At 42.6% G+C, this 23,480-nt stretch overlaps 1 long non-coding RNA gene across 1 annotated transcript; it reads left to right on the top strand.

The window, feature by feature from the left end:
• Positions 1-10,441: 10,441 nt before the first annotated feature.
• On the top strand, positions 10,442-14,824 carry LOC139358063 (uncharacterized). The gene is made up of 3 exons (XR_011612263.1): positions 10,442-10,992; positions 11,081-11,148; positions 14,709-14,824. It is a non-coding gene; the product is annotated as an uncharacterized lncRNA (long non-coding RNA).
• Positions 14,825-23,480: the final 8,656 nt, after the last annotated feature.

Below are 23,480 nucleotides of genomic sequence, written 5' to 3'. Positions count from 1 at the left end.
GAGCCTGCCCATGTCTGTCCATCCATCAGTGGGCTAGTGTCTCTCTGGCTGCACCTGAGCCTTCTCTACAGGAGTTATGGCATTAGCATCGTATTCAAAATAAATAATATTTGCTTCAAACTTCCATTTCAGTATTCATTTTCTGACTAAGTTTGTGTAGCATGCTTAATTTTTCTGAGGCTCAATTTTAGTAACGGTAAAGTTATATCTGCTTAAAAGACAGGGGCACATCCCAATTTTGTGTGCATTTATTTTTTCTTGAGATGGAGTTTTGCTCTTGTTACACAGGCTGGAGTGCAATGGCGTGATCTCGGCTCACCACAACCTCCACCTTCCGGGTTCAAGGGATTCTCCTGCTTCAGCCTCCTGAGTAGCTGGGATTACAGGTGCCCGCCACCACTTCCAGCTAATTTTTTGTATTTTTAGTAGAGATGGGGTTTCGCTATGTTGGCCAGGCTGGTCTTGAACTGACCTCAGATAATCCACCTGCCTAGAGGCCTTCCAAAGTGCTGGGATTACAGGTGTGAGCCACCATGCCTGGCCTCATCCTCAAAGAAGAATTTATCAAAATTTTGTGTAGGTTTTTTTTTTTTAAAGTAGAGGAGTAACACTTTATTAAAATGCCACTATCTATGTTCTAACAAATACCTCAATTTCACAATTAAATGCATGTGGGGAGAGAGAGGGAGGGAGGGAGAGAGAGACAGGACCGAGGTGGGGAGAGAGAGAGAGAAGAGAGAGAAAGGTATCTCTGGTGTCTCTTCCTTTTCAGATGAAGACCCCAGTCCTAACAGATTAGGGCCTCACCCTTTTGCCCCCATGTTAACCTTTACTTTCTTCTTCTTTCTTCTTTTTTTTTGAGATGGAGTCTTGCTCTGTCGCCCAGGCTGGAGTGCAGTGGCGCAATCTTGGCTCACTGCAAGCTCTGCCTCCCGAGTTCATGCCATTCTCCTTCCTCAGCCTCCCGAGTATCTGAGACTACAGGCGCCCACCACTACCCCCGGCTAATTGTTTGTATTTTTAGTAGAGACCAGGTTTCACAGCGTTAGCCAGGATGGTCTCGATCTCCTGACTTCGTGTTCCGCCCACTTCGGCCTCCCGAAATGCTGGGATTACAGGCGAGAGCCACCACTTTACCTTCTTAAAAGCTCCTTCTCCAAATACAGTCACATTGGGAGATAGAGCTTCAGGTTAGGAATTCTGGGGGGACAAAATTGTCTCCAAAAAAGACACTAATATGAGTGCTCAGATTGCTGGTGAATATGTTCATGTTACAATTATTTTTGCTTCACAGTTTTAGATAATGAATACTTGGATAATATCTGCTGTATTCTAATTTTTTCAACACTTCTTACTTGCAAGGATTGTAAACAGAAGTCTAATGTAATTATTATGTCTGTTTCTCTGTAGACAATGTGTTTGTTCCTCTGCCTTTTTAAAATATTTTATCTTTGTTATAGGTTTTCTACAGTTTGAATATGATATTCCTAGGTATATTTTTAAAATATTCATCCTGCTTGGTGTTCCCTGAGCTTTTTGGATATGTAATTTGGTGTCTGTCATTAATTTGTGTTTTTTTCCTAGTTAAAAAATGAACTTTATAGATTTTACATTCTCAACTTTCACTTATTTTCAAAATGAGAGACAAGACACCTAAACTCCAAGATTTCAGTCCTGAATGCAATAGTACCAGATTTCCAAGTTACATAAGTGAGTTGCATAAACACTACTATTTCAAATGTACCCTATAAGAAACACATGGACATATTTGAGTGGTTTAACCACACAGTGTCATATCAATAAACATCAAAGTATCTGACATGTATTTGTCCATTGAAGGTAAACACAACTCTGAGTATCAAATTAAATTAATCATTTGCCTTTTATAATCTAAATTGGAAACTGAAAAACCGGAAGAATGTAGAGGTAAGTAACTGAAAACGCTCCACTTACTGCACACAAGCCCATCATGACAAAGAATGCTAGAAGTAGCTTTCCTCAGAATAATTGAACACTTGAAATATTATTTTACCAGAAAAGTTAAAGCTTTTAATGTGAAAATCATGGTAAATGACATTTACCATGACATAAGTTAAATGACATTTTAACTTAATAGTAATAGTTAAGTATCTAGCAAATTACAGATTTTGAGCAATTAGTTACCCACATTTCACCAGGACCTTCAGTGAAAGTGTCTGCTCTCAACATTTGACCAGAACCTTCCAGTTCTGAAGTGTCTACTCTTTAGAGTTGCTTTAGCTTTACATATCTGTAAAACCTAAGATTCCTCAATGAGAAGTTATAGTTTATTCTGTACTAGATACACGTAATATATATATAGATTTAGAACAAATGGATGCTTTTTACCTTCAGAGAAAGTATTTTCATTTATACAACATTAGATTTTTTTCACCCATGTGTAGGCATGAAAGTGTTTTCCAAATGCACAGGGTCCACTTCCACAATTCTAAAGCAAAAATAGAGGCATACTAATGGATAATAATTTATAGTTGTATGCATTTTTTACCTATGTTTAAAGAAATTCAATTGCCATTTAGACAGAGATGTGATGAACTTGTAACACATTTCTATGACTTGGAAAATTAAAGGTCTAAAAATGTCATAGCTCTGGGCAATTTGCAATTTGTGCATGGGTTCACTCACCCTATGGTCCGTGAACTCCCTTATCCTGCCAACTGGGGGTACTTTCAGCAAATATGAGACTCAAAAGACTAAGGAAGAAGGGCTCATTTAAATTAGTTCCCCTAAAAGTTGATTCTAATCTTGCAATGAACAGTTTTAATATACTTGTGAGTTAAATTTTAAAGTAATTATAAAGCCATTTACTCTATCATAAATGAATGAAATGTAATTCAGAACCACACTTGAAACAAGTCTTTCATTTTAATGAATGGTATCTTTCATTTATATACAAAGGAATTCAATTGCCAGCAGCATTTAAATATAGAAATAGTCCCATCTTTTCTCTAGTCTCTTTTATAAAGTAGTGCCATTTTTAAATAGGTGTATTTGTTACCCAGCTTTTCAGTAACTACACTATGGGTATCTAATAGGTTCAAGAAAAGATTGGAAAATTGAAAAGATTTAGCATTTTAAACATTTGAAAAATGTTGCTACAAAGCATAGATTATGAATGCATTAGTAAAATAAATTCACACCTTATGTGAGAATCATTAAGTTGGTTTAATAATTATATCACAGAAGTATGGGCTCATTAATATCTATGCCAATTTATGCTAAATAAATGAGAAAGTTTCTGTAGGTAATTCAGCTCTAAGCACCATTAAATACGGTTATGCCAAACAGAACCTGGTTATGTAATACCCAGAATATAAACCTCAGCAAATTCACACTTTTAGAATGACAACACAAGTGAGAGTTAGAATGAGAGGCAATATTTTATTTAAAAGTACCATAGGCTGCTAAGAGTATTCTTTTCTTTAAATAAAAATTTGTGTGGTTGTTAATAATGTACCTTAACACTGGTCCTCCTTGACAGCGGTGTTAGAGATGGTTAGGTGGAACCTATATTACGGAAGTCAGAGTTGCCCATTTCTTTAGTTCAGTGATTAAAATTGAAATTGCTTTTACAGAACAATTGAACTGCTGCTTACAATGTAAATAGAATACCAACAAGATTCCTATTGTATTCCCATTATTCTCTAATTAGTATTTTTGCATTTCAACTCTGACCTGACCTTGAGTAGTTCCTTTATTTTTATTTTCAAACATTTTTGTGAGTATATAATAGGCATATATATTTACCAGGTGCGTGAGATGTTTTGATGCAGGCACGCAATGTGAACTCATCATATCATGGAGAGCAGGGTATGCATCCCTTCAAGCACGTATCCTTTGTGTTATAATCCAATTACTTTCTTTTAGTTGTTTTTAAATGTACAATTATTGACTAGAGTCCCCCTGTTGTGCTATCAAATAGTATGTCTTATTCGTTCCTTCCCACTATTTTTGTACCCATTACCCATCCCCTGCCTTCCCCCCCAACCCCCTATTACCTATTATGTCCATGAGTTCAATTGTTTTGATTTTTTAGATCCCACAAGCAAGTGAGAACATGCAATGTCAGCCTTTCTGTGCCTGGCTTATTTCCCTTAACAGAATGATCTCCAATTCCTTCCATGTTGCTGCAAATGACTGAATCTCATTCTTTTTTATGGCTGAATAATACTCCACTGTATATATCTACCGCATTTTCTTTAATACATTAATTTGTTGATGGACACTTAGGTTGCTTCCAAATCTTAGCTATTGTTAACAGTGGTACAACCAACATGGAAGTGCAGATATTTCTTAGATATAGTCATTTCCTATTTTGGGGGTATATACCCAGCAGTGGGATTGCTGGATCATGTGGTACCTCTATTTTCAGTGTTTAGAGGAACCTCCAAACTGCTCTCCCCCATGGCTGTACCAGTAGTACCTTAAAATGCAAATGCAACTGGTAAAAAAAAGCAAGACAGCATGTAGTATTTGCACTTACAAATCCTACCAGTTTCATAACAATCTGCATTTTTTTTTTTTTTTTTTGTCCTTGGAAGAGTAACCACTTAATAAAACAGATACATAAAAGCGCAATATTCCTTCCTTTGCATGGCATCCAGGAATGGTGAATGCAAAGAAACAGTCATCCCTTCTCTTCCCCCCACTTCTAGTCTCCCGAAATAGGGACGCCAGGTCAGACAGGTAGAGGAGAGAAATGGGGTACAGGGTAAGATATGATGAATCTCTTAAAAAGAAATCCACTTTCCCCAGAATGCTAGCCTGATGGGAACTCCGCCCCATCCATTCCAACCTAGTAAGGATAATTTAGTTTGTATTTTCTGGTCTCACTTCCTTACATCTAGTGTTCTTTTTTCGTTTCTGTTATTAAATTTCAGAAGACAAACCTTGGCATTTTCTAAAAGAAATTATTTTTACCTAAATACATTGGACTTTGGTCTTAATTTGAAGGAATAGGATAAGTGGCCTTTAGGAGAGCGTTCCTCCTCCTCCTCTTCCAGTGGCTGCTCTGGGTCCCTGAAAGAGGGTGTGATGTGAACCATCTGGGTTGTGAAGTGGATTTTGTTGAGCCTGTGTTTTTTAAGCCCATTAGTCCTGCCCGGCTGTGTGCTCTGGAATCCTTGGTTTCGCCTCTGGACCACCTTCAGCCAAGTGGTGACGGTGAAGAGGGTCCCCCCATCCTCCGGGATGTGTGAGAGTTTGTAGGTGATGAGATGGAGGGGGCACCTTTCAAATCTTCAGCGCCCACCCCCGCTGCTGGCGGTGCTCTCCCCGTCGTCCTCGTCCAGGACTCCCAGCAGGTTCTCGGATCTCCTCTGTGATGCTCTAACTCACATACTGGGAGGCCCTTTTCCCAGTGTAGTCCCTAATGTCCATATCGGCGTCCTAGGTCCCCACTAGCCGCTTCGCCATCTCCAAGGTACACGGCTGCCACGTGCAGGGCGGTGCAGCCCTGCCGGTCCCGGCCTTGCTGTTCCCAGGCAGCGGAGCCTCCCCGGGGAAGGTGACCAGCACGGCCAGAAGCTCCCGCCCGCGGTGCCAGGCGCCCGCGCGGGCAGGTGCGGCGGAGATGCAGCCCAGCGCGGCCGGCGGCCGGCCCAGGAGCAACCCTCTAAGCTGTCCACTCCCCATCGAAGGCCGAGAGCAGCCAGCCGCGCTCCCGGGTCCGGCTCACCCAGCCCCGCCGCTCTCCGGCTCCGCAGACGGGAGGCCAGCGCGGGGCCGCCGGAGTCACTGGCCTCTGGCGGGTCCTCCCCGGAGCAGCTCCCCGGCTGCGGCCTCCAGGACACGCGCTCCCCTGCGGGGCCCGGCGCTGCCCCTTCTCAAGTCGCGCAAGCTCGGGCGGAACGAACGGCCTCGGGGCGGCGGCTCTGGAGGGGCTGCCCTGTCCGCCTCCCGGCAGCCGCGGGCGGGTCCCAGGTCCTCGCGGGTCCCAGGTCCCGGGTCCCCGTCTGGGGCAGGCGCTGGTGGAGCCGGGAGTCCCTCCTGCGTCCCCGCGGCTCAGGGCGGCCCGTGCGGGGACCGGGCTCCCCTCGCCCGGCCGGGCCCTTCCCGTGGAGCGCCTCGGGACGCTGTTTCGGGGAGGGCGCGGCGGCTCCTGCGCTCCGTGGTCCGTGGACGCGGGACGGGCCCGGGGGAGGCCCCGCCAGAACCTCTTCCTGAGACGCGGGTACTCGGCGCCATCGGCTGGGTCGGTGCCGCGGCCACAGCGTCCACCCGGAGACACATTTAAACAGTTTTATTCTCCTGTTTATTCTTATTTTTATTTTTTTCATTCCAGAAAGCATTACTACTATGCAAAAAAGTAAACATATCTAGTTTAAATAATAATTTGATACGGTCAGGTGGGGATGAGTGCACACGTGTGTGTACACACGACACAGGCTCTGAACGGGATATTTTGGCGGAGCAGAGGGATAAAGCTTTTATTTTGTTGTTGTGTTGAGTTAGAATCTCCCTTCTCACAATTAAATAATGTAAATCAGGAGTTTTGTTAAAGCTAATTTGTACAGCTAGGCAACATCTTTTCCCCATATATTTATACATATACACTCATCTCTAATATTTGCACTTATGACTTCATCTAAAAGAGCTTGGAAAAAGAGTCCTAAGTCCTTGGCTAGGTTAAGGTAAACATCTATATTTTAAAGTAATAAAAACACTTGCTATGGACAGAGACATACAGACACTGTGGGTGAAGCTGATTGATGTTCCGCTGAAGGAAATGACATGGGGTTTTCTGAGGGAAAGCCCAGCATGCTACAAGGAGAGGGGAGGTCCCGGGAGGGAACTATAGTCAGCATTAGGATCTAAGTGTCAAACAATCAAAAACAAGTAAAAAATGGCAGTAGTATGTTTTCACCTGTTAGTAATAACCCTGAACATCAAAGAATTAAATTAAATTAAGTAGGAGTGGCTGAATGGATTAAAAGACAGGACCCAATTATATACTGCCTACAAGAAACTCAGCTCACCTATGAAGACTGACATAGACAAAGTGAAGGGATCATGAAAGATATCCCACACAAATGGAAACAGAAAAGCAGGAGTAGCTATACTTAGATAAAATAGAATTTAAGTCAAAAAAAGAAAAAATAAGAATAAATACATAATCAGAAAGAAATAAACAGCAGCCTAACAAATAAAAGTGCATCTGCAACCAACACTCAAGCACCTAAATACAGAAGCAAATATTAACAGACCTTAAAGGACAAATGGACTGCAATATAATAATAGAGAACCTCCACACTCCCCTATAACTAACGCCCCACTATCGTCAATGAACAGATCATCCAGACAACAAAATATCATAAGTTAAACTTTATACGAATGGACCTAACAGATATTTACACAGCTTTCCATTCCACAACTGCACAATGCACATTCTACTGAGTAGCACATGGATTATTCTCCAGGACAGACTATGTGTTAGGCCAAAAAACAAGTCATAACACATCTTTAAAAACTGAATTCATGTCAAGTATCTTTTCTGACCACAGTGGAAGAGTATTATAAATCAATAACAGGAGGAACTTTAAAAACTATACAAATATACGGAAATTAAAATACAAGCTCATGAAAAATACAAGCTCATGAACAGCCGATAAATAAAAAAAGAAAAAGGAAATTAAATATTTATTGAAACAAATAAGAATAGAAACACAACATAACAAATCCTGTGGGATTCAGCAAAGGCAGCTGTAAGAGGAAAAATGCATACCTATAAAGGCCTACAAATCAGAAAAGTAGAAAGATCTCAAATAGCCAACCTGACAATACAGCTCCAGTAATGAGTACAACAAGAAAAATCAAATGCTACAATGAGTAGAAAAAATATCTTACAGATTAAAGGAGAAATTGTAAAAATAGAAACAAAAACTACAAAAAGTCAAAGAACAAAGAGCTGAGGTATTTTAGAAAACTCAAAACTGACAAGCTTTAACTAGACTAAGGATAAGAAAAAAATCATACATGAAAAAGGAGACATTACAGTTGACCCTAACAGGGTTAGGGTCAGGGTCAGGGTTCAGGGTCAGGGTTCGGGTTCGGGTGTGGGTCAGGGTCAGGGTCATGGTCAGGGTCAGGGTCAGGGTTTAGGGTTCGGGTTAGAGTTAGGGTCAGGGTCAGGGTCAGGGTTTAGGGTTCGGGTACAGGTTCGGGTGCAGGTTTGGGTTCGGGTTAGGGTATGGGTTAGAGTTCAGGTTCATGTTCGGGTTAGGGGTAGGGGTAGGGTTAGGGTTAGGGTAGGGTTAGGGTTAGGGGTTAGGGTTAGGTTTAGGGTTAGGGGTTAGGGTTTAGGGTTAGGGCTTAGGGTTAGGGTTGGGGTTGGGGTTGGGTTTGGGGTTGGATTTAGGGTTGTGGTTGGGGCTAGGGTTGGGTTAGTGTTAGGTTTGGGCTTATGGTTGGGCTTAGTGTTAGGTTAGGGTTAGGAAATTTCTTGACCTGTCGACCTTTGTTATTAACTGAGCGGGAATTAGGAGAGGAGCCTGGTCCTCTCCACACTCCCCAGCAGGTACGCCGCCCATGTTCCTGTGGTGAACCGCGGTTCCTGTATGGTCGACAGGGCTGGACCAAGTAGCTGTGAAATTTCTTCTGAAGAAAACGCACAGGAGGACGCGGGTGAGCTCAGTGGAGAGGGGCACTACCCCAGGGGACGTCCACATACATGGACTTGTGAACCCCGAATATCTGAGATGGTCTCAGTCAATTTAGAAAGTTTATTTTGCAAAGGTTGAGGACGCACGCCCATGACACAGCCTCAGGAGGTCTTGACGACATGTGCCCAACGTGGTCGGGACACAGCTTGGTTTTATACATTTTAGGGAGACAGGAGACATCAATATATGTAAGATGAACGTTGGTTTCGTCGGGAAAGGTGGGACAACTCGAAGCAGGGAGGGGGATTCCAGGTCACAGGTAGGTGAGAGACAAACTGTTGTATTCTTTTGGGTTTCTGAATAGCCTCCCCAAAGGAGGCCATCAGATATGCACTTATCTCAGTGAGCAGAGGGGTGACTTTGAATAGAAGGGGAGGCAGGTTTGCCCTAAGCAGTTCCCAGCTTTTTTTCCTTTAGATTAGTGATTTTTGGGCCCTCAGACTAATTTTCCTTTCACAGGCTAAGCAGCTTTAGGAACTGAAAGGTTCATGAGGCTGTAAGGAAGAGTCGAGTTGCTGCAGGTGAGCCTGGGCCACAACAGCACGCAGGACCTGGGCGCACACGAGGGGCTCCTGGGAGGGTTCGGGAAAGGGAGCCGTGAACCCTGACTATCTGAGATGGTTTCAGGTGATTTAGAAGGTTGATTTTGCCAAGGCTGAGGACGTGCACCCGTGACAGCCTCAGGAGATCCTGACGACAAGTGCCCAAGGTGGTCAGGGCACAGCTTGGTTTTAGGGAGACATGAGACGTCAGTCAATACATGTCAGAAGTACCTTGCTTCCATCCAGAAAGGTGGGGACAACTGGAAGCAGGGAGGGGGCTTCCAAGGTCACAGGTAGGTGAGAGACAAATGTTGCGTTGTTTTGAGTTTCTGGTTAGCCTCTCCAAAGGAGGCGATCGGATGTGCACCTATCTTAGTGAGGAGATAGGTGATTTGGAATAGAATGGGAGGCAGGTTTGCGTTGAGCCGTTCCCAGCTTGACTTTTCCCTTTAGCTTAGTAATCTTGGGGCCCCAAGATTTTCTTTTCACAGAGCCTATGACTAGATTTGCATGTTTAGATCCTGCGAGGAGGCGGCTACACATGTGCAGAAGTCATGCTGGTGGCCTGGACTCCGAAGGGAGAGAAGTGGGTTTGAGAGACGTTTAGGAGGTAGGATTGCCGGGGCCTTGGTGATAGCTTGGATGTGGAGGGCGGAGCAGGAGGGGTGTCAAGCAGATATTGCTCTTAGATTACCAGCTGGGATATTAGGGAGAGTGAGTGGGCTGTTTTTTCTTTGTTAGGCAGAACTTGGTTTTGTGGTGCGGTAGGGTGCCTCAAATCAAAGGCCTGACTTCCTCGTACAGGCCAGACCCCACATGGCCGTTCCTGTGACTGCCAGGCCACTTTGAGGCTGAGAGAGGTGGTTTTGTCTGGCCTCTGCCCTGCACGTGTTTACGAATGACTTCTCTGTGTTGGCAGATTTGGGGGTCCACCAGATAGGATCCTGTGAAGACACCTCAAAGGTCTTTAGTCCAATTTATAAAACATCATTTTGTTCATTACATCATTTCCACAATCAAAGATGAATAAAATATACGGAGGTTTATTTAGTGAATAAGGTAGATGGTGCACCTGTGCTAGGCAGTGTTTTAGTTCGTTGAGACACCAAGGAGTTGAGACAATGCTTTACCTTGGAGTTTTGTGTCTGTAAGTCCTGCTGTTGAGCGTTGTGTGTGTTAAAATGTCTGATTTGGGCAGGTGAGATCTGGGCCATCTGTAAGATTAGGTGAGAGGAGGTTGGTGTCCAGCAAGTATCCAGTGCCCCATCAACATCCCAGTTCTTGTCCACCAATCTTCCAGTTGTAGGACTGATGCGGAGGCCCTCAGAGCGACTTCAGAGGAGAAGTAGTGTGCTCTGTGGCTGTCTGTTTTGGAGTGTAAATTGTAAATCCTCTGCAAACAAGAAGTTGGAAACAAGTAGCGTTTCAGCTTGAGTTTCTTGTAAATGGCTTGCAGTCGTATGAACCAGAGCATGTATACCACAGGGCAACACGAGGGTCCCTCTATCACCATTTCTCCCAGTGGCCTAGGTGGGGATTTAAACAGAATAATGTGTGCAGCCTCATTGTGTGAAAGTCCAGTACTTTGTGCTCGGAGTGTCATCAGGGAAGGGCCCCTGACTTTGAAGGCTTCTGCGTCTCGCTCTGTGATAGGAGGCACAACGTGGCCTTGGTCTTACGAAGACCTTGGGTGCCACAGCTCACTTCAGCCCTGATCAGCCTGATGCAGGTGCTGGGCCCTGGTTCTGGAGGTGAGAATACACCCTGGGCTTCCACTGCATGGCTGCCCTGTGAGCATCCGGGTGCTTATTTAAGGACTGATATGGAGTCCTGTGCCAGATGCAGTGGTGCACACCTGGGAACCAAGGGTCCCTGCTTCTACTGGAGAATCTGGACAGATGTAGAAGGTAAGGAAGGCTGGGAGTAGGGGTTAGGGTTAAGGTTAGGCTTGGGGCTGGGGTTGGGATTGTGTTTAGGGTTAGGGTTAGGGTTGGGGTTGTGTTTAGGGTTATGATTAGGGTTTAGTGTTAGGGGTTAGGGTTTTAGCATTAGCGTTTTAGGGTTATGGTTAGGGGTTAGGGTTGGGGTTATGGTAAGGTGTTAAAGGTTAGGGTTAAGGTTTAGGGTTAGGGTTGGGGTTATGGTAAGGTGTTAAAGGTTAGAGTTAAGGTTTAGGGTTAGGGTTGGGGTTAAGGGTAAGGGTTACAGCTTTTAGGGTTAGGGTGCTTGGCAAAATGGGTCCACCCTCTCCCAGGTAACCCTGGCTCTAGGCCCTCTATTATGTCCTGGCCTGCCCCACCAGTCCCCTGGAGCCCTCTGCTGACCTAAACTTCACGCTGTATGTTCTACTTGTAAGTGGGACATAAGCTATGATGATGATTCCAAAGCCTAAGAATGATAAGTGGGCTTTGGGGACTTAGGGGGAAAGGTGAGAGGGAGGTGAGGGATATAACCCTACACATTGGGTACATTGTACTCTGCTTGGGCTATGGGTGGACCAAAATCTCAGAAACCATCAATAAGAACTTTAGCATTTAACCAAAACCTCCTGTTCCCCAAAACTACTGAAATAAAATAAAATAAAATAAAATAATAACAACAGATATCTTATTCCTTTGGTATACCACATGGCCTAGCTCAAGAATTTACTAAATACTTGTAAAATATAAGAATCGATGGAACAACGGGGTAAGCACAGCTCATGCAGAAGTGTTAAGGTTCAAAGCAGTGTTCCCTGCACAGGCCCTGGGGTACTGCATTTTTGGGGAGGCACTGCCATCTCAAGCCTCCTTGTTTGTGGCTCATGTTCTAACCCTCACACAGCACATGCTGTCTTTAAAAGCATCAAGGTGAAATAAACCACATGTTAATCAAGGTAGAATAAGTGGGCAATTAGAGAGCCCACATAATTTAGTTGTATAATAGTAAACTTCTGCTGCATATTTAAAGGAAAATAGACAAGATAATCTTTTTTTATAAAAAGTGCAAATTATTTCACTGTTTCTGAATACTTACTGCTAAAACTCCACACTGAAGCACTGCCCAGAATGGTGGCCCGTGAAGCGTTCTCAGTCTGGGACACGTTATTCCTCTTCTGTAAAAACTGCACCACTTTCAGACAGACTCTCAGGCAAAGACACAGAAAATTATCTCATTATTAGATTCATGATCTTTTAGAGGTTTCCTATCACTGAGGTCATCTGAGCCAGTAGTTTTCAAAATGATTTGATGGCTTCATATCCTAAAATGTTGCATTTAAATTCTAGTTAAAAATAGTTTACTGTATTTTCCATTCTAAGACAGATTTTTTTTTATGCTTTACTTTTTCTGGAGTTAGCCTGCATCTTACAATTGATCCACTGCATTAAATATGATGAGAGCTCTTCTGTTATTCTAAAAAATTATCAATACATTTGTGATGAATATTGATTTAATAGCATCTCAGAATTTAAAACATCCAGGTTACAATCATTAACTCTTCTACAATATTTAGATACAAGAAGGTCATATTTCTTTCCTTTTATAAGTCAAATTATATCTAGCAGAAACTCACATGTGTGAAGATATGGAAGATTCCAATTCACGGAGGTTCTTCATCATATTCTGTGCCAGACACTGGAGGCTGGGATGGTGGCACTTCATGCTCCTCACCTTCCTGTCTCACTACTTTTCCTGAGACTGCCAACTGCTGGCCCTTTACTCTGAAGGGGGTGAGAGGACCACTGCCCTGGCACTGGGGAGGGGATGCTCCTCACAGCACGGGAAGTGCCAGGAAGGCAGCCGTCACATGCCGGAACCTTGGCCACACCAACCACATCTGGGGAACTGCATGTGACTAGGGCCTAGCCCATTAGGTATGCTACTCTTCTGGAAATATCTCCCCAGTATCTTCATTTTGTTTTCCCATTGGCTAGTCCAGCTTAACCCCTTAGATGATTCTAGATCTCCCCTGAAAATACCTAGGTGACAGTTATCCAGGCAAATTCTCTTTTCCTCCTTTAAAACCATAAAGGCCATACGCGTGTGTATGCGTGTGTGTGTGTGTGTGTGTGTGTGTGTGTGTGTGTGTGTGTTACAGAGAGGCCTAATCTGCAAAAGCACAGCTTGGCCTTCAGGAAATAGATGGGAAAAGGGAAAAGGGCTGCTTTATTATTTCCTTGTGCCTTCAAAGCACACACAAATAAAATATCAGTTAGTACTTTCTCTAGTAATTCCATCTGTAACATTGAGCAGTTAAAAGTTGCTATAATACATTTAAATACCTTGCCCATACAAGCGCATTATAAAATGTAGCATTAACGAAACAATTAAATGTCCCAACTTAACCTGTCTTCTTGTAAGCCATGAAAAGAATTTCTCCCACTATCTCTATGAATATGTTTACCATTTGTGCAAATATACCACTGAATAGAGATAGTAGACAATTTTTATTTTGACAGCAATCCACTCGTAAAATTACACACAAAAATTCTGCTATAACCTATGTGCATTGGCAGATGCAATTAAATGTGAGCCAAGGCCCATTTGTTCATGCATGTGTTTTTATGATTTTGTCTGTTCCTTTTTTGACTTATATTTATAATACAGAAAGAGAAGAGTTAGCTCTTTGTAGTTATTTAGCTGTAAGACATAGAAAAGTGTTCTAGAACCTTTAAAAAGCAGTTGCAGGAATTTTTTTAAAGTCCCCGAAATTACAAGTCAAGATATTATTTTAAATTATTATTCTTTGAAACTACTTTTCGTATACATCAAGATTTATCAATAACATATAAACAAAGTAGGAAAGTATGGTTACCATATTTTATAATGGCACCTCATGTTGCTTATTTCTTCTATAATTAAGTCATAAATTGAGCTCACAAAAATATTTATATTAATAAAATGATTATCATTGGTAATGTTTGAATTTTTCTTGTACATTTTTATGTAACAACAAAAAAAGTTTTTACTATTAAAAATGGTTTTAAAAAAATTGGAGCAAGCCTAACCTTCATTTTATAAATACAATAACCTGAGGCTCATCAGGGCTGGTGACTCTCCCAGGCGCACACCCAGCATTGCTGGATATCGGCTCGGGATCCAGAATGAATTTGAACAATTCATGCTAAATTAATAAATGCACTTTAAAATAGGCCCATATTAATCCCAAAGTAACTAAACCTGTGGAATTTGTAAAAGAAGATGTTTATGAATGAGGACATGGCCTTTCGACATTAGTTCTGATTCTCCCCTTTCTAAAAGAATCTACAGTCTCTATTTTCCCATTACGAGATTTCAGAGGAGAGCCTGGTGGCGGCACTTACAGCAGACATCACAGATGTCTGAGTGTTTCGGTTGAGGACGGTAAAGGCTTTGTTTGTTTCATAAAACCTTTGTTTTCCAGGGGAGAAAACACAGGTTGAGTCTAAAGTCAATCCTGCCATCGAAATATTTTAATGACGCTGAAAAAGGTTGTTGTGTTTCGCAGGTGCAAGCGGAGCTGTGCAGTCCTGACTTCTGAGTGGAGCTAGAGGAGAATTATGTTAACGTGTTTGCACTCCTTGCTCAATTTTTAAATATAAATATACTTAAGCACTGCTTTTTAATGAGAATAAAATAGTTTAACAATGTTTACGCACCTATTTTAGTTATTACATTCTCTAAGCTATTTTTATCCTCACAACCATGGAAATACTCCACCGTCTCCATTTCAGAAAGTAGACAGTAACTGAACAAAACTGTCCACTTTTTAAAAACATGATTTATTTCATTATGAAAGTTTATAGTTGATGTAATTAATACCTTTTTGTGGTCCTAATTCAATGGGTGTGGGCATCTGCACACTGTCGTGGGTCCACCGTTGTGGTGAAATCGCACACAGTGGTCTCACTGCCCTAAGCAGCCGGGGCTCTCTGCCCATCCATCCTTTCCTCTCCCCAACCCCTGTCAACCATTGAGTGTTTTACTATCTTTGTAATTTTCCCTTTTCCAAAATGTCATGTAATTGGAATCATACAGTATGTAGCCTTTTTGGCTTCTTTCACTTAGTGGTATGCATTTTGGGTCCCTGTGTGCCTTTTCATGATTAGATAGCTCATTTATTTTCTCACTGAATGATATTCCATTGTCTGTAGGTACCAGAATTTATTTATCCATTTACCTACTGAAGGACATGTTGGTTGCCTCCAGTTTCTGGTAATCCTGAGTAAAGCTCTGAACATTTGTGTGCAAGTTTGTGTGTGGACATAACTCTTGAAGGAATGACAAGGAAAGGTGTATTTGCCTGATCCCAGGAATCCATATAAACATCCATGATAACCCCACCTTTCTTTTATAATGTATGATTTGGATGAAACAAGAGAATGAGACTGACTGTTGCTGAGTCCCTGTTGCAGTCCTGACACAGCTGGAGACATCCTGCTCTCCTGCTTTCCTTATTTTGATGATGCTTATGAGGACCATGTTGTCTGAGGAAGACGGTTCCCATCCGACTCTGCCCCTGGTGTGTCACATGCCGGCCTTGTCAACACACAGGAGAACCTGACAGGGTGAGTGTTATAACCCCATCTATAGAAAAGGAAACGTCTCTAAAGTCTTTAGCATCTTGCCCGAGTTCGGACACTTAGCAGAGGCCTGAGTTTAGATGCAGCCCCGTCTTGCTCTTTCACAGCCTCAACACCACATGCCTTGGGTGACCCACACAGTGAGTCACTGACAGCCCTCGTGGTTGGCCTGTGGCACAGCATGGAGCGGAATGGCCCACTGACCTTTTCAGACATTCAGGCAATTTGTGATGGAGCGTATGCGGTCACTCCCACTTAGTTCTGTTGTTCAGTTTAATAGAATACCTAATTCTATGTTTATTATGAATAAAGGGAGATTTCTTGTGGTTTTTTGTTTGTTTGTTTTTTGTTTTTTGAGACGGAGTCTCGCTCTGTTGCCCAGGCTGGAGTGCAGTGGCGCGATCTGGCTCACTGCAAGCTCCACCTCCCAGGTTCACGCCATTCTCCTGCCTCAGCCTCCCGAGTAGCTGGGAATACAGGCGTCTGCCACCACGCCTGGCTTTTTTGTATTTTTAGTAGAGATGGGTTTCACCGTGTTAGCCAAGAAGGTCTTGATCTGCTGACGTCATGATCCGCCCACCTCGGCCTCCCAAAGTGCTAGGATTACAGGCGTGAGCCACTGAGCCTGGCCTCTTGTGGTTTTTAAGAATGTGAAGCATATCTATTTTGCCTACAAGTTGGAAGTTCCAATACTACAGGAAGCGTAAGAGCAGGTTATAATGATGGGTCTTTTATAAGACTGAATTCACATCAAACTGAATCAGTAACTCCAGCCATATGAACAGGGTGAGACATTAAACATTTAATGAAAAGAATTCCTTTCTTAGATCACAGCAAGGACTAGATATATTTAATTATGCCCAGTAAGATTTATTGTGATATTTACAGTTAATTACTCATTTAATTCAAAGGGTATTTATTAATCATCTGCTCTGGGCATAACATCAATCGAAAGCAATGTGTTCACATGGAAAAAAAGACTTACCTGAGGTGGCTGGGCGCAGTGGCTCATGCCTGTAATCCCAGCACTTTGGGAGGCTGAGGCGGGTGGATCACCTGAGATCGGGAGTTTGAGACCAGCCTGACCAACATGGAGAAACTCCATCTCTACCAAAAATATAAAATTAGCTGGGCATGGTGGTGCATGCCTGTAATCCCAGCTACTCAGGAGGCTGAGGTGGGAGAATCGCTTGAGCTTGAGAGGTGGAGGTTGCAGTGAGTCGAGATTGTGCCACTGCACTCCAGCCTGGGCAACAAGAGTGAAACTCCATCTCAAAAAAACAAAAACAAAACCAAAACTTTCCTGAGGCTCTAAGTCAACTTTCCACAACCAGCACACATTTCTAATTTGAAATACATATCTAAAGCTTTGAATGCATATAGCTATCCCAATCTAGAACTAAGTCAATGGTTGCTTTGAATTGTTTAAATTATCCTGGGAATCGGAAAGATATGTCTACATGAAACAATAAAGGTTATATTAGAATTAGTAAACTTTAGAAGATGATTTTAATCTTAATATATAAACATACTACCTAGGCACACTGCTTAAATATATCTGCAACCTAGTATTTTTAGATTTAAGTAAATCATTAAACTTTAAAGTTGGAAAAGATTCCAGTGTCAGAGCTCTAGACTGTAAATCCTGAATGGTTTTCTAAAATTTTCGAGTTTTTATCTGGAAATACAGATTTTCCATGTCTCTAACAACTGCAAGAAATTTCACTTGGAGTCTGCACAGTCAACTATGTGATAGCAACATCAGTGTAATAGATACTGTCACAAACATCCTGTGACTTTTATATGTATGTTTTAAAATACTTTAAGTTCTGGGATGCACGTGCAGAATGCGCAGGTTTGTTACATAGGTACACACGTGCCATGGTGGTTTGTTGCCCCCATCAGCCCATCATCTAAATTAGGTATTTCTCCTAATGCTATCCTTCCCCTAGCCCCCAGCCCCACAACAGGCCCTGGTGTGTGATGTTCCCCTCCCTGTGTCCATTTGTTCTCATTGTTCAACTTCCACTTATGAGTGAGAACGTGTGGTGTTTGGTTTTCTGTTCCTGTGTTGGTTTGCTGAGGATGATGGTTTCCAGCCTCATCCATGTGCCTGCAAAGGACATGAACTCATTGTTTTCTATGGCTCCATAGTATTCCATGGTGTATATGTGCCACATTTTCTTTATGCAGTCCCCAGCTAACTTTTGTATTTTTAGTAGAGATGGGGTTTCACCATGTTGGCCTGGCTGGCCTCAAACTCCTGGCCTCAAGAGATTTACCTGCCTTGGCCTCCCAAAGTGCTGGGATTACAGGCGTGAGCCACCACGCCCAGCTGAGGTCAAGTTTTGGAGTTTTATCTTGTTCTTTTATTGGGCCTTGTTTCTCTGTTTGTTTGTGTGCCTTGTAACTTTTTTTTTTTAACCGAGATTTGAATATCTAAAAAACGAATACCTCTTACAGTGTTTGCATACTGGCTTTATGCAGAGGAAGACCTTCACCAATCACCTGGCTGGAGTTCTAAAACTTCTTGAACCTGTTTTGATCTCTTGCTCTTCCTGGCATCTGGCTGCAGAACTGCGGCTCTAGTGTGCTTCTTCCCTCTGTTTTTAGTGGCTTCCAAAATTCCGGTGCTAATCCCATCAGTGCTTTGAGTCAGGTGAAACAGAAAGCAGCCCCCTGGGCAGCCCCCACACGAGTCCAAATGTTTGGTGAAAGATCAGCTCTTTTGTTTCTGTTCCAAGGGGAGAGCTTGAGTGTGAAGAATTTTCTCCTGATTGCTCTGTACTGTGCGGCATAGGGGAGCAGCACTGATGGACACACCAAATGCTATGAATTGTCCTTCCCTTTTCACTGAAATCCCTTCTTGGTTTTACAATGGCCTAGGTGCTCTAATTTCTCAGCTTATTTATAGCATTCTCACAGAGGTATTCTGGTCGGTATATTGTTGTTAACTTGGTGTCTCTGTGAGGAAAGAAGGGGCTGTAGCTTTCTAGTCCATCGTCTATTGACATCTTACTATACAATATTTACTTACTTACTTAATTTATTTATTTTTGAAACAGGGTCTCCAGACCCTGAGGTTTCCCAGGCTGAAGTGCAGTGACACAATCTTGGCTCACTGCAGCCTCCACCACCCAGGCTCAGGTGATTCTACCTCCTTAGCCTCCTGAGTAGCTGGGACTACAGTCACACGCCACCATACCTGGCCAATTTTTTTGTGTTTTTTTCTTTTAATGGAGACAGCGTTTCACCATGTTGCCCAGGCTGCTCTCGAATTACTGCACTCAAGCAATCTGCCTACCTCAACCTTCCAAAGTGCTGGGATTACAGGTGTGAGTCACCGTGCCCTGCCCTATGCAATTTTTAAATTTATGAGTTTTCAGATATTATCTAATGACTTCCTATGATGGTGAATGAAGATTTTTTTTTTAGATGGAGTTTTGCTCTTGTTGTCCAGGCTGGAGTGTAGTGATGTGATGTCGGCTCACTGCAACCTCCGCCTCCTGGTTTCAAGTGATTCTCCTGCCTCAGCCTCCCGAGTAGCTGGGACTACAGGCACCTGCCACTGCACCCTGCTAATTTTGTATTTTTAGTAGAGATGGGGTTTCACCATGTTGGCCAGGCTGTTCTCGAACTCCTGACCTTCTGATCCTCCTGCCTCAGCCTCCCAATGTGCTGGGATCACAGGCATGAGCCACCATGCCTGGCCCTGAACATTTTTTAAAATCTAAATTTTACCCGTTTCTCACACTCTTTGTTTTCCCAAATTGTTGGGAACAAGCCCCCAAATCTGGCCATAAACTAGCCCCAAAACTGGCCATAAACAAAATCTCTACAGCACTGTGACATGCTCGTGATGGCCAGAATTAGTACCATATTTGTGGAACACACAGCCAGCAGAGGTTTGAGAAGGGAGAATTTAGTCAACTGAGAAGTTCCCATGAAAGGAGCAAGAGCAAGATCACAGAGACACCATGAAACAAAAAGCCAGGAATTACTTCCAACCCAAGAGGAGAACAGAGAGGCCTCAAAACGAAAGCTAGGATAAGAAACTTCTAGCCCAAGAGTTACCTTTCAGACAAAGCAGCCTGAGATTCCAACCCAGCTTCAGAGAGTACTCACTCAAAATGTTACTCAAACTGTAGGCTTTATAATGACTTAGCCATGCATGCAAAAGGCATTCCCTAAGGTGGCACAGAAGATGGAGCCCCCATATCCAAAGAGAGCCAAGGAGAAAGAAATATCCCTGTTGCCAGAGACAGTGGGCAAAGGCAACAGAGAAAGAGACAAGGGTCCTTATGGGATGAGACCCTTGCAGATTTAGACTTATACAAACTCCCGAGAACTGGCAGGATGATAGCTGTAAATGGGGTACCAACATTTCTACTCATTGGATTACAAGTTCTCAGGCATCCAAAATGATTAACAAAATGAAGATTTCTAGGGCTTCTGTGGGAGAGTATGGAACTTTTTAATGCTTTTTAATGCTGTCAAATGAAGAATGATGAGCTTCATAAATTCAGAAAGGAGAGATTTCATTATTTTATTTTATTTTTTTTTGAGTCGGAGTTTCACTCTTGTTGCCAAGGCTGGAGTGCAGTGGAGTGATCTTGGCTCACTGCAGGCTGCACCTCCCAGGTTCAAGCGATTATCCCACCTCATCCTCCCTAGTAGCTGGGACTACAGGCATGCGCCACCATGCCCAGCTAATTTTTGTATTTTTAGTAGAGACGGGGTTTCACCATGTTGGCCAGGATGGTCTCGATCTCTTGGTCTCAGGTGATCCACCCGCCTCGGCTTCCCAAAGTGCTTTGATTACAGGCATGAGCCACTGCACCCAGTGAGAGATTTATTTCCTGTAAAGGGTTGCAGCCTGCAGGATAGTCCTGACAGGCTAGGAAGCATAACCTCCAGCCAGAAGTCAAAAACAGACACTTCAAGGGAGAGGTAAAGGAAATACTAATGTATACTGAGTGGCGTGGCCAAATACACATATCTAATAAGCTCTAGGAGGAGTGATGCATATTTATGAAAGGAGAAATGCGTGCATGCGCAATTGAGTTTCTTGCTCCTTCATGGGTCCAATGTACAAAAAAATGGCAGTGTTAGCATGATCCCAGGGTGGAGTTTTCAGCCCTCTGACATTAAAAGTTGAAGCAGAGGATATGAAAATTCACTCTGCATCCTGTGTATGCTGTCCAGAACCTCTCCATCATGGGTGGTCTCTTATTAGGCAAGAGAGGAGAGGCAGCTTCAGGCAGTTGGTTGAAATCAGTGGTGGAGTCTTTTGAAAGGCTTGTTTCCATTAAATCCTTAGGGAAGAAAGCCTCATCATGGTTAGCAAAGCAGGGGGTATAACGAGGTGTATCTGACCCCTGTTATCCCATCCTGCCCAACTTGTAATAGGGGAGGAAAAATAATTTTCTCTCTACCTTTACAGAATTCTAAGATGGTACCCTCTGTAAATCCAAGAACTCAGTTCTGAAAGTCACTGTGGGATCCCCTCAGCCAAGAGTGGGTCTGTTCAGTCAGTTGGGAGCTTAGGATTTCATTTTCATTTATCAGTGCTAATGGGAATGAGTAGGCTGTCTTCCTGGCAGCTGAATTTGAAAGAAACTCCTTGGATGGGGTTAATGGCAGCTGTATTTTCTGGGAGCTCTGCTATAATTAGACAAAGTAAGTTCTGGTAAGATTTCTTTCTTTATCTTCGGTATCTCAAATGTTTTCATTTAAATAATCCTTATAACAACTTTTTTTTTTTTTTTTTTTTTGAGACAGAGTCTTGCTCTGTTGCCCAGGCTGGAGTGCAGTGGCAAGATCTTGGCTCACTGCAAGTTCCACCTCCCAGGTTTATGCCATTCTCCTGCCTCAGCCTCCCGAGTAGCTGGGACTACAGGTGCTCACCACCGTACCCGGCTAATTTTTTTTGTATTTTTTTTTTTAGTAGAGACAAGGTTTCACCACGTTAGCCAGTATGGTCTCGATCTCCTGACCTCGTGATCCACCTGCCTCAGCCTCCCAAAGTGCTGGGATTACAGGCATGAGCCACCGTGCCCGGTCCCTATGACAACTCCTGATGTCTGAGTGGGTTCCCACACAGTCATCTGTTGTAAGACTTTCTGATTCCTTTTTTTCCTTTGGTCATTATGAATAGGGCTTCTGTATGTAATTGCATGGTAGCTTTTGTTTGGAAATAATATCAAAGTAGCTGTCAAAATACTTATGAATGTGATTTTTGGATTGTAAGGTGAGACTTGTTTAACTTTGGGAAAAACTGCCCAACTTGTAATAGGGGAGGAAAAAAAATTTTCTCTCTACCTTTATGGAATTCTTAGATGGGACCTGCTGTAACAAATTACAGATTAAAATGAGAAAAAAATAGACAAGTTTAAAAACATGTATACCTTATGGATACATGGGAGATACTCAGGGAAAAGTGAGTAAATCCCCAGCAGTGGCTTTCAATGAAGTGTAAATGCTATCTTCAACTTAAAGAAAGAAGATTTGAGGCTCAGTAGTGGGGAGGTAACAAGCAAAAGCACAGTAGACAAGGGTAAGTTTTCTTATACAGACTTAACTCCATGCGTTCTCTGTTGGTAAGACTCTGTAGTGATTTAGTCATCCTTCTCTTCTTGGTTGGTGCCGAGAGAGAGAGAGAGAGAGAGAGAGAGAGAGAGAGAGAGAGAGAGATCTTTTAAATGGGGATTTCTTTTATAGATGTAAATTTTCCTTACACAAGGGTAACTTCTATTCTGTTTGCAGAACTTCCTTTTTTTTAGCATTTTTTCAAAGTAATCAGCTCAGAATAATTCTTATGTCAAAGGGATATATTTTGGGGTGGCATATTCTAGTTTCCTACCATCATATTTTGGGGTGGCATATTCTGGTGTTACACACTGTCTTCCACCAGCAATGAAAAGAGTTCTTGTTTTTCCTTCAGCAATTTGTCATTTTTTTAGAGTTTAGCAGTTCTAACAGATATAGACCAGCCGTGCTATCTCATTGTGGTTTTCAGTTCTGTAGTACGTTGAGCATCTTTTTGTATGTTTACTTGCCATCTGTAGATCGTCTTTGGTGAGGTGTCTGTTCAGAACTGTGTGCATTTTTAATTGAGATGTTTAACTTATTGTTTAGTTTCAAGAATTTTGTCTATATTTTGAATACAGATTCTCAGATCTGTATTTTGCCATTTTTTTTTCAATATGTGGCGTGTCTTTTTGTTCCCTTAACAAGGTCTTTTCCAGAGTATAAACTGTAAATATTAAGAAATCCACATTGTCATTTCTTCTGCGTATATCAACCTTGTGTGTCATTTGTTAAAATTCATTACCAAACCCAAAGGCACATAGCTTTTCTTCCATAGTTTCTTCTAGAAATTGTATAGTTTTGCATTTTTAGCGTAAGGATGATTTTGAGTGATTATTTGTGTAAGTTGTAAAGTTTTCATCTACATGCATATCATTTCCTATGGTTTCCAATAATTGTTCCCTCATTATTTTTGGGAAAGACACAGGGTAGTGGGCTCTGTTAGAGCAGATAGACGGCTAGACATGAAGAGGAAGGGGAGCTCCTGAAAAAGGGAAAGTCTGGGAAGGCTCACCCGGAGGGACCATGAAAAATTCACATTTAGTGGCATCTGTAATGCTGGAGTGGATGGGCACTTGTCAATTGCGGATAGGAGGGAGAAGAGGTAC

The sequence above is a fragment of the Macaca nemestrina genome, chromosome 14 (assembly GCF_043159975.1).
Source record: "Macaca nemestrina isolate mMacNem1 chromosome 14, mMacNem.hap1, whole genome shotgun sequence".
NCBI classification, from domain to species: Eukaryota; Metazoa; Chordata; class Mammalia; order Primates; family Cercopithecidae; genus Macaca; species Macaca nemestrina.
The sequence above is the reverse complement of the archived record's forward strand: the minus strand, read 5'-3'. Positions and strand labels throughout refer to the sequence as shown.